The sequence below is a fragment of the Peromyscus leucopus genome, chromosome 1 (assembly GCF_004664715.2).
Source record: "Peromyscus leucopus breed LL Stock chromosome 1, UCI_PerLeu_2.1, whole genome shotgun sequence".
Classification (NCBI taxonomy): Eukaryota; Metazoa; Chordata; class Mammalia; order Rodentia; family Cricetidae; genus Peromyscus; species Peromyscus leucopus.
This window is the reverse complement of record NC_051063.1, coordinates 5,583,106-5,594,711: the sequence shown is the minus strand read 5'-3', so window position 1 is coordinate 5,594,711 and position 11,606 is coordinate 5,583,106.

Here is an 11,606-nt window from a genome sequence, read left to right as displayed (position 1 = left end):
GAAGTTACATATGTTTATGAGATGCCATGTGGGTGCTGGGCACTAAACTCAGGTCTTCTACAGGACCAGTTAGTGCACTTAATTACTGAGACATCTCTCAAGCCTCCTATAAGAACTGAAGAAATGTTTCTTATTTGTCCTGCTAATCCTAGAAATAAGCATGTTATATGACACCTAAAAATATATTGCTAACCTTTGAATGTTCATTAAGATTAAGTTTAAGACACACACACACACACACACACACACACACACACACGAGTTATATTCCGAGTTGTCTTTTCCATGTCTTTTTTAAAATTTAATTTAATTTAATTTTACAATACAATTCAGTTCTACATATCAGCTACGGATTCCCTTGTTTTCCCCCCTCCTGTCCCCCTCCCCTTCCCCCAGCATAACCCCCATTCCCACCCCCTCCAGGGCAAAGCCTCCCCCAAGAACTGAGATCAACCTAGTAGACTCAGTCCAGGCAGGTCCAGTCCCCTCTTCCCAGGCCGAGCCAAGCGACCCTGCATAAGCCCCAGGTTTCAAACAGCCAACTCATGCAATGAGCACAGGACCTAGTCCCACTGCCTGGATGCCTCCCAAACAGATCAAGCCAATCGACTGTCTCACCCATTCGGAGGGCCTGATCCAGTTGGGGGCCCCTCAGCTATTGGTTCATAGTTCATGTGTTTCCATTCGTTTGGCTATCTGTCCCTGTGCGTTATCCAACCTTGGTCTCAACAATTCTTGCTCATATAAGCCCTCCCCTTTCTTGCTAATTAGACTCCCGGAGCTCCACCCAGGGTCTAGCCGTGGATCTCTGCATCCAGTTCCCTCAGTCATTGGACAGGGTTTCTAGCACGACAGTTAGGGTGTTTGGCCATCCCATCACCAGAGTAGGTCAGTTCGGGCTGTCTCTCGACCATTGCCAGCAGTCTATTGTGGGGGTATCTTTGTGGATTTCTGTGGGCCTCTCTAGCACTTTGCTTCTTCCTATTCTCATGTAGTCTTCATTTACCATGGTCTCTTATTCCTTGTTCTCCCTCTCTGTTCTTGATCCAGCTGGGATCTCCTGCTCCCCCAAGCTCTTTTTCTTTCGAACCTCACCCTTTATTACCCCCACTCATCCAGGCTGTTCATGTAGATCTCATCCATTTTTCCATCATTGGGTGATCCCTGTGTCTTTCTTGGGGTCCTGTTTTCCAGGTAGCCTCCCTGGTGATGTGAGTAGCAGTCCAGTCATCCTTGTTCCACATCTAGTATCCTCCTATGAGTGAGTACATACCATGTTTGTCTTTCTGAGTCTGGGTTACCTCACTCAGGATGATTTTTTCTAGATCCATCCATTTGCCTGCAAACCTTATGATATCATTGTTTTTCTCTGCTGAGTAGTATTCCATTGTGTATATGTACCACATATATTTATCCATTCTTCAGTTGAAGGGCATCTAGGTTATTTCCAGGTTCTGTCTATTACGAACAATGCTGATATGAACATAGCTGAGCAAGTGTTCTTGTGGTATGATTGAGCATTCCTTGGGTATATGCCCAAGAGTGATATAGCTGGATCTTCGGGGAGATTGATTGCCAATTTTCTAAGAAAGCACCATATTGATTTCCAAAGTGGTTGTACAAGCTTGCATTCCCACCAGCAGTGGAGGAGAGTTCCCCTAGCTCCACATCCTCTCCAGCATAAGGTGTCTTCAGTGTTTTTGATCTTAGCCATTCTGACAGGCATAAGGTGGTATCTCAGAGTTGTTTTGATTTGCATTTTCCTGATAATTAGAGATGTTGAGCAATTCCTTAAATGTCTTTCAGCTATTTGAGTTTCCTCTGTTGAGAATTCTCTGTTTAGTTCTTAGCCCATTTCTTAATTGGACTGTTGGGCATTTTGATGTCTAATTTCTTGAGTTCCTTATATGTGGTGGTAATCTAATTGTACTGAAATGTGATTTTGATTGTATGTTAATAAATAAAGTTGCCCGGGGGTCAGAGCTATTAGAGCCATAGCAAGAGTGTGGCAGTGGTGGCACACGCCTTTAATCCCATAGATCTCTGTGTGTTCAGGGATACAGCCAGCATTGGAGACATATGCCTTTAAGACCTAGGGGGCTGTACATTCAGACAGTGACGAGGCAGTCACGTGTTTGGGTTTACAACCAATGAGAAGGCAGAACAAAATACTATAAAAAGACGAACAGACAGGATATAGCTCTCTTTCAGGAAGCTGGGACACCGCAGGAGGAAGGGTGAGATTTTAGCTCTGAGCTCTGACCTCTCGGCTTTCTCTTTTACATTGTTTCTGTATTTCTTATTTAATAAGATTGTTGGTTACATCTACATCTGGCGCCCAACGTGACAAGAATCCATTAAAAACCGCTTGGCTTGGCGGCAGGTTCGCTTTCCCGCAAGGGCGGCAGGCCGAGCAGTTGGCTTCCTAGTCTGAGCAGCGGCTTCCTAGCCTGGGTCTAGGTCTGCTTGACATCAGGCTGGACTATCTGTGAGCTGCTTGCTTAAAGCCGGTGCTACAAACAACTCAGACCTGCCCTGCTGAACAGGACCCTGCCTGTAAAGCCAACGCACGTGGTTGGAGCTTAAGGAAGCCAGACCCAAGCCTTGACTCGGCACAAGAGGAAACACGTGGCTGGATTTAAGCTTTAGCCAGCTACACTTTCTTGTGCGCTCTCTCTCTCTCTCTCTCTCTCTCTCTCTCTCTCTCTCTCTCTCTCTCTCTCTCTCTCTCTGGATTTACACCTTGGACACTAGGTGGCTGTTTTGAAAATCCCCTCAGATTTCTACTGTTCTACGCAGATTTGGTAAGTCACAACATATCAGATATTTTAAAGGAAACTATTTAAAAGAGAATTTTTTCCACATTAAAAAAAATGGGTTTTATGTGTACATTGGAAGAAAATTGGGTTTTGTTCGAAATTTTAGGCAGTCTGACAATGGAACAACTATATGAGAAGATTAGTATTGGTGGAATTATGCAGTTTATCACTATGCTAATCCTCATTTTAATATTTAAAAAGATAGTCAATTGAAGCGCCAGGATAACAGCTTTAGAAAACCTTGTTAAACCTGTAAAAATTCAGACAGAAGAAATTAACAACGAAGTTGTTTCAAGTTTGGATCATAAGGTTATAGAAAGAAAGCCTGTTTTCACACAGTCACCCTTAATTTATCCTGTAACCGTACAGCAGATGCCTGATCAAATGGCTACACAAAATATTTGGGCTCCAATTGAAATGTTGGATTTAAAAAGGTTTAAGGAGGCAATAGTATCTTATGGCATGCATTCCCATATGTAAAGCAAATGTTAAACTCTTGGTCAACATATAATAAGATTGTACCACAAGACTGGCGGGACCTTGCACAAGGTGTTGTGGAACCCAGCCAGAGACTTCAATTTCTGATCTGGTTTAAGGATGAGGCTAAAAACATAGAAAAACAATGGAGAGATAAGGGAATACAAGTTTGCCAGGATCAGCTTATTGGAGAAGGCCAATATGTTTCAGTACAAACACAATGTTTATATGATGTCCAAACCCTAATTTTATGTCGAACGGCAGCCTTGAATGCATGGGACAGAGTTGAGGAACCAGGAAAAAAATCTGAGTCATTTACAAAGGTGATGCAAGGCCCAAAAGAGTCTTTTACAGATTTTTTTACAAAGACTGGCTTCAGCAGTAAAGACAATGGTCTCGGATTCAGAAGCTAGTAAGGCAATAATTGAATCTTTGGCCTTTGAGAATGCGAATGCAGCATGCAAAAGAATAATCAGGCCGTTAAGGGCAAGATCTGCACCTTTGGAAGACTGGATTAGAGACACAGTTAATGTTGAAGCTGATGAGCATGATGATATGTGGGTAGGAGAAGCAATTTCAAAAGGTTTGAGAAATGTTAGATGTTTTGGATGTGGAAAGCAAGGACATTTGAAAAGGGACTGTAGACAGGTCATTCCGAGAAACAATGTTTCTTCAAGGAACAATGGCAACAGAATGCCCCTTCCTTCTGGAGTATGCAGAAGGTGTGGTAAGGGAAAACACTGGACCAATGAATGTAGATCAACAAAGGACAGACAGGGTAATCCTTTGCCTCAGTCTTCGGGAAACTCTCAGAGGGGCCCCCATTGCAAATCCAGTTCAAACCTTTCCTGCAGCCATAGAGGAAATCCCTGCTCTGAGCGATTAAATAACCAAATGCCTATTGGAATAAATCATGCTGGTCAGGATGATGAAACAGAGAGAATAGAAAATTCAGGAGAAAACATAAAGAAAAATTTTTGGCAGACTTTTATTAATGAACAAAGACCAAAATTAATGATAAAAATAAATGGTGTTTTGTTGTTTGGTCTGGTAGACACAGGTGCGGACATTACCATAATTGCACCAGAATTTTGGCATCCAACTTGGCCTCTTCAGGAGGTAAATGTTCAACTGTTAGGAATTGGGACATTATCTCAGGTGAAACAGAGTGCAAGATGGCTCGAATGTATAGGTCCAGAAGGACAGAGAGGAAAATTAAAACCATATGTGGCTAACATAACTATGAACCTGTGGGGTCAAGACTTGTTGCAACAATGGAATACTCAGATTAACATCCCTCCAATCTCAGAAACAAATCATAAACTAACAGATGTTACTGAGAGAAATATTAGAAGATATTGTTCTAATGAGTGGTCACCAGCCATCCATATTATACAAGAACAGGGCACAATAACTGATGATCTTCCAAAGACACCAACAGCTCTACCTTTAAAATGGTTAACAGACAAGCCTGTATGGGTCCAGCAATGGCCTTTAACAACAGAGAAACTCCAGGCTTTAGAAGAGCTGGTAGAAGAACAGTTAAATCCTCAGCATATTGAAGAATCAACCAGCCCTTGGAATTCTCTTGTATTTGTTATTAAAAAGAAATCTGGTAAATGGAGAATGGTAACAGACCTTAGAGCAATTAACAAAGTAATTCAGCCAATGGGCTCTCTACAATCTGGGATGCCTTTGCCTACTCTATTACCAAAAGGATGGCCTCTCATAGTTATTGATTTAAAAGACTGTTTCTTTTCAATACCCTTACAAGAAAAAGACAGAGAAAGATTTGCTTTTACAGTACCTACTTATAATAATTCTCAACCGGTTAAAAGATTTCGATGGAGGGTCCTTCCACAGGGAATGTTGAATAGCCCAACTCTGTGACAATATTTTGTACAACAGCCATTGGAAGTGATATGTAAAAAATTTCCTAAATCTATAATTTATCATTATATGGATGATATTTTACTAGCTGACTCAAATGCAGATACTTTAGAAAGAATGTTTGAAGAAATAAAGAAAATTTTGCCTTGCTAGGGATTACAAATTGCTCCTGAAAAAATACAAAGAGGAGATTCTATTAATTATTTAGGATATAAAATAGAGCTACAAAAAATTAGACCCCAAAAGGTGCAAATTAGGAGAGATAGACTACAGACTCTTAATGACTTTCAAAGATTATTTGGAGATATTTCTCATCTACGAACTATTGGGGTAAAAAATGATGAACTGACTAATTTGTTCAAAACCTTAGAAGGTGACAAGGACTTAAATAGTCCAAGAGAATTATCACCTGAAGCTGAGAAAGAATTGGCCTTGGTAGAAAAGAAAGTACATGAAGGGCACATGGATCGTATTGATCCAAAGCTGGATTGCATTTTGGTTATTTTACCTTCTAGGCATTCTCCTACTGGAATATTAATGCAGAGGGAAGATATTATATTGGAATGGATATTTTTACCAAATAAACCAAATAAAAAATTAAAAACTTATGTGGAAAAAATCTCTGACTTGATTTACAAAGGAAAATTGAGACTTCGTCAATTAGCAGGCATAGACCCAGCAGAAATTGTCATACCATTAACTAAGGAGGACATTGAAAAATTATGGACAGAAAGTGAACCTTGGCAAAGAGCTTGCAGTAATTTTTTGGGAGAAATTAACAGTAAATATGCCAAAAGCAATAGAATTGATCTTATAAAGAGAGCTGATTGGATCTTGCCTCGAATTGTACGGCAAAAACCCATATCTGGAGTTTGTACATTTTATACAGATGCCAACAAAGAAGGAAAGGCAGGTTACAAATCAGAAAATTTAAGTAAAGTGGTTCAAAGTCCATATAATTCAGTTCAAAAATCAGAATTGTATGCTATTCTGTTGGTATTAATGGATTTTTCAGAACCTCTCAACATAGTAACTGACTCTCAGTATGCTGAAAGAGTGGTGTTACATATTGAGACTGCAGAATTTATCCCTGGCTTCAGAATTAACTTCACTATTTATTCAATTACAAGATACAATCAGGAAAAGGAATCATCCTTTATATATAACTCACATTCGATCCCATACTGGTCTGCCAGGCCCTCTAGCACAAGGCAATGATGAGATTGATAAATTATTGATAGGAAATGTGCTAGGGGCCTCAGAATTTCATAAAAAACATCATTTCAATAGTAAAGGTTTAAAAAAGGATTTTTCCATAACCTGGCAACAAGCCAAAGAAATAGTAAAGAAATGTCCTACTTGTTCCTTCTACAATCAAACGCCATTACCAGCAGGATGTAACCCAAAGGGTACTCAGAGAAATGAAATCTGGCAGATGGACGTGTTTCACTTTGCAGAATTTGGAAAATTGAAATATGTACACCACACTATCGATACTTATTCAGGATTTCAATGGGCAACTGCTTTGAGTTCTGAAAAAGCTGATTCTGTAATCACTCATTTGCTAGAAGTTATGGCCATCATGGGTATACCTGCACAAATCAAAACTGACAATGCTCCATCATATGTCTCTGTTAAAATGAAACAGTTTTTTGCTTATTACAATATAAAGCATATTACAGGCATACCACATAATCCTACAGGTCAAGCAGTTATAGAAAGATCAAACAGAACTCTAAAGGATATGCTAAATAAATAGAAATGGGTAACAAAACCCCCAGAAATAGACTGCATAATGTTCTTCTAACCTTGAATTTTCTGAATGCCAATGAGAAAGGAACAACAGCTGCAGAGAGACATTGGATAATAGAAAAAAACTACAGAATTAAATCAGCCTATATACTTTAAGGATGTGCTGACCTCAGAATGGAAACCAGGGTATGTTTTACATTGGGGACGAGGTTTTGCTTTTGTTTCTACAGGAGAAGATAAGCTGTGGGTACCATCAAAATTGATAAAGGTTCGATTTGAACAAGAGAGACCTCTTAATTAGAGGAGGTGATAGTTCATCAACCAGCATGAACATCCAATTTAAACTAACTTGTACCAGTAACACATGCTTTTTCATTTAATCAGATAATAACTTGCCAAAAGGAAACATCCCCAAAATTAGTCTTGGGGAAAGGTTTTTGTTTTTCTCTTTTAGGAGAATGAAGGTTAAGGAATCTGAAGAACACTGGACAAATGAGACAACTGAAGAAAAGGGACAAATCATCTATCCCAAGAAACAGAGTGAAACGGCATATGGGTATATATTATCTAAAAAATTTTATGTCTTCCTAAATGTTTGTTTCTGCTTTTCTCTAAAGATTTAACACTATTGGTCTTCTAATAGTCCCAATTCAATTAAAATTTAAAGCTGATTTTGGAGATGGAGAATGGCCCTCTCCTTCTTTAAACTCAAGCATATTGTTAAAAGGAAAATGTAAACTCCCTGTATCATGCCAGAATAAAGGAGCCATCTTCTGCTATGGTACAGGACAAAAGCAAAATTAATTAAGGGACTATTCTATTACTAATCTCAACTCTTTGATTCTATTCTGATTCTTTAAACTTTTCTTAAAGTATAAATTTTATATCAAAATTTACAAGATTTATATATATATATATATAATATATATATATATATACATTTTAAACTTTGTTAAGATATGAATGGTCATATAGAGTACTAACTAATTCTAGAAAAAAGGCTAGCTGCAAACATATGTTTTTGTGTTCGAGTCTCTTATCAGTTTTCTGCAGGAAATCACGGCCAGGCCTAACATCAACTGAAGTCTCCAGAAAGAAGATGGGGCCCCACAACAACAACAATTCCACGTGGACAATAATAATATCATTAAGCTGACAAACGTCATCCACAGATCAGCTTTGAACTACAAGGTGCTCAGAGCAATTTTGACATGACTAGCTGAGATGATCCAGTCTCAAAGACTACTTGAAAAAGGACTTGAGATAAACCCTTTGGCATTATACACCGACTGGATAATGAAGGATATAGTTACCTTTCCTAGAATTTGACAATTAACCTAAAATTTTCTTTCAGGATAAAGAAACTTCGCCCATACCCAGAAGGAAGCGATTTTAAGAATACGATGCCCACATTCCCAAAAAGGTGGTGTGGGGAGGGTGGTTTTTTGGTCTTTTTAATGGATTTTGGGTCTGGGATAATTTTCAGTATTTAGGGGGGTTGGTTACAAGTTGTTATCAAGGGTTAGGAAAAAGGCTAAGCAAAGGAGATTAGATTTAAGGTTCTTGTTTAAAAAAAAGGAAGGAAAAGAAAAGAAAGAAAGAAAAGAAAAAGACAATTACTAGTTTTAAATTAAATACTTTACATTGGATTGGATTGTTTTATATTGTATACAAATTTGAAATTGATATTGTTAGAAAATGCTATATGTATATTTCTAATTGTATTCATACCATTCATTTAACCATGTAATGCAAATTTCTGATCCTTGAATGTTATTATTACCAACTATTAGGATATAAAGAAATGAAAGTTAGTAGTCAGACATTACAATAGAACTTGTAGTCATATTAGATATGTTTTAAAAATTGAGCAGAGATGTTTTAGACAGGTCATCTTCAAACCCTTCAGAGATCCACAGAATATGGCATTTAAAATGTTTTAATAACTTAGAAATTTTTCTTTTTTGAGACATGTCGGCTCCTGGCAGTACCAATCTACTTCAGAGAAAATACGGGCATTGAAGAAACTGCATATGGAGTCAACTTTCATTGTGGCAAAAGTTAGCCACTGGACAACAAAGAATCCTCGAATCTACAGGACAAAATGGACAGACAGGACACGAAACAAAGGACTACTGATTCTTGCCAAAACAAGTGTGGTTATGGCTTTATCAAAAGGCATCTTCTGAGGCCAGGACAATATGGCCCCATCCCTGAAGTGGCCTTTGCATCCAGAAAAGGTACGGTGCCTTTTCTTCGAAGGCAGCTTAACAGGCAGAGGGCCGATGGCTTCTGTTGTGCAATGGAACAGGAGCTGAAAGCTCACACCTCTAGATAGCAGACTGGCATTTAATAGAGGGATGTGGAGAAGAAGGGGATGCTGAGATGAAGCCATATATACACAGCCAAGAAGAATGGACAGCTGAATTCAAAAACTGTCAACAATTTCCAGAATTTAAAATCCTGAATCATGACAGGACACTAGTGGAATTCAGGCGTTTCTGGTACGTGGACTGCTCTCACCCAATGTGAGGTTGAACTGTTGACCTTGTGTACATCCTACATCACAAATGAGTCTGTCAGATACACTAAGCCTATAGGCTGAAGATGATGACTCAACACTGCGGAGAAACCTCAGGTGACTGTCCAGGCAGCTGGCTGTTTCTGTCAACTCACAAATTTTTTAGAAGTTGCTTGCATGCACTTCCTGTTTTTATTTTTGTTAGCTAATATTATTCCCTTCTTGGGTCTCTGAGGAGTTGAAGATTAGTTAGTTATGGTTGAGGATTAGTTAGTTATAGTTGGAAATTAATTAGGATAGAAAGTGCATTAGATACATCTTGGATTTACCAAAATAGGATAGATGATGGAATTATTTTCTCTGATTTGTCAAATACCCGTTTAGGTATTTATTACTTGTATATATTGTATATAGTTATTGTAATTTTGTATATAGTTTTTCTTTTATTAGTTATAACCTTTTGCTTTTTTTCTTTTTATTAAAATAGAAGAGGGGAAATGTGGTGGTAATCTAATTGTACTGAAATGTGATTTTGATTGTATGTTAATAAATAAAGTTGCCCGGGGGTCAGAGCTATTAGAGCCATAGCAAGAGTGTGGCAGTGGTGGCACACGCCTTTAATCCCATAGATCTCTGTGTGTTCAGGGATACAGCCAGCATTGGAGACATATGCCTTTAAGACCTAGGGGGCTGTACATTCAGACAGTGATGAGGCAGTCATGTGTTTGGGTTTACAACCAATGAGAAGGCAGAACAAAATACTATAAAAAGACGAACAGACAGGATATAGCTCTCTTTCAGGAAGCTGGGACACCGCAGGAGGAAGGGTGAGATTTTAGCTCTGAGCTCTGACCTCTCGGCTTTCTCTTTTACATTGTTTCTGTATTTCTTATTTAATAAGATTGTTGGTTACATCTACACTTATATATTCTGGATATCAGTCCTCTGTCAGATGTGGGGTTGGTGAAGATCTTTTCCCATTCTGTAGGCTGTCGCTTTGCCTTGTTGACCGTATCCTTTGCTCTACAAAAGCTTCTCAGTTTCAGGAGGTCCCATTGATTGATTGTTTCTCTCAGTGTCTGTGCTACTGGTGTTATATTTAGGAAGTGATCTCCTATGCCAATGCGTTCAAGACTACTTCCTACTTTCTCTTCTAGCAGGTTCAGAGTAGCTAGATTTATGTTGAGGTCCTTGATCCACTTGGACTTAAGTTTTGTGCACAGTGATAGATTTGGATCTATTTGCAACCTTCTACATGTTGATATCCATTTATGTCAGCACCATTTGTTGAAGATGCTTTCTTTTTTCCATTGTACACTTTTGGCTTCTTTGTCAAAAATTATATGTTCATAGGTGTGCGGATTAATGTCAGGGTCTTCAATTCGATTTCATTGGTCCACATGTCAGTTTTTATGCCAGTACCAAGCTGTTTTTATTACTGTAGCTCTATAGTAGAGCTTGAAGTCAGGGATCGTGATGCCTCCAAAGGTTGTTTTATTGTACAGGATTCTTTTGGCTATCCTGGGTTTTTTGTTTTTCCATATGAAGTTGAGTATTATTCTTTCCAGGTCTGTGAAGAATTGTGTTGGTATTTTGATGGGGATTGCATTGAATCTGTAGATTGCTTTTGGTAAAATTGCCATTTTTACTATGTTAACCCTGCCTATCCATGAGCATGGGAGATCTTTCCATTTTCTGACAGCTTCTTCAATTTCTTTTTTCAGGGACTTAAAGTTCTTGTCATACAGGTCCTTCACTTGCTTGGTTAGTGTTACCCCAAGGTATTTATGTCATTTGTGGCCATTGTAAAGGGTGATGTATCTCTGATTTCATTCTCAGCCTCTTTGTCAATTGTATATAGGAGGGCTACTGATTTTTTTGAGTTGATCTTGTATCCTGCTGTGTTGCTGAAGGTGTTTATAAGCTGTATCAGTTCCTTGGTGTAATCTTTGGGGTCACTCACGTATACTATCATGCCATCTGCAAATAGGGAAAGCTTGACTTCTTCCTTTCCAATTTGTATCCCCTTCATCTCCTTATGTTGTCTTATTGCTCTGGCTAGAACTTCAAGTACTATATTGAATAAGTATGGGGAGAGCAGACAGCCTTGCCTTGTTCCTTATTTTAGTGGAATTGCTTTGAGTTTC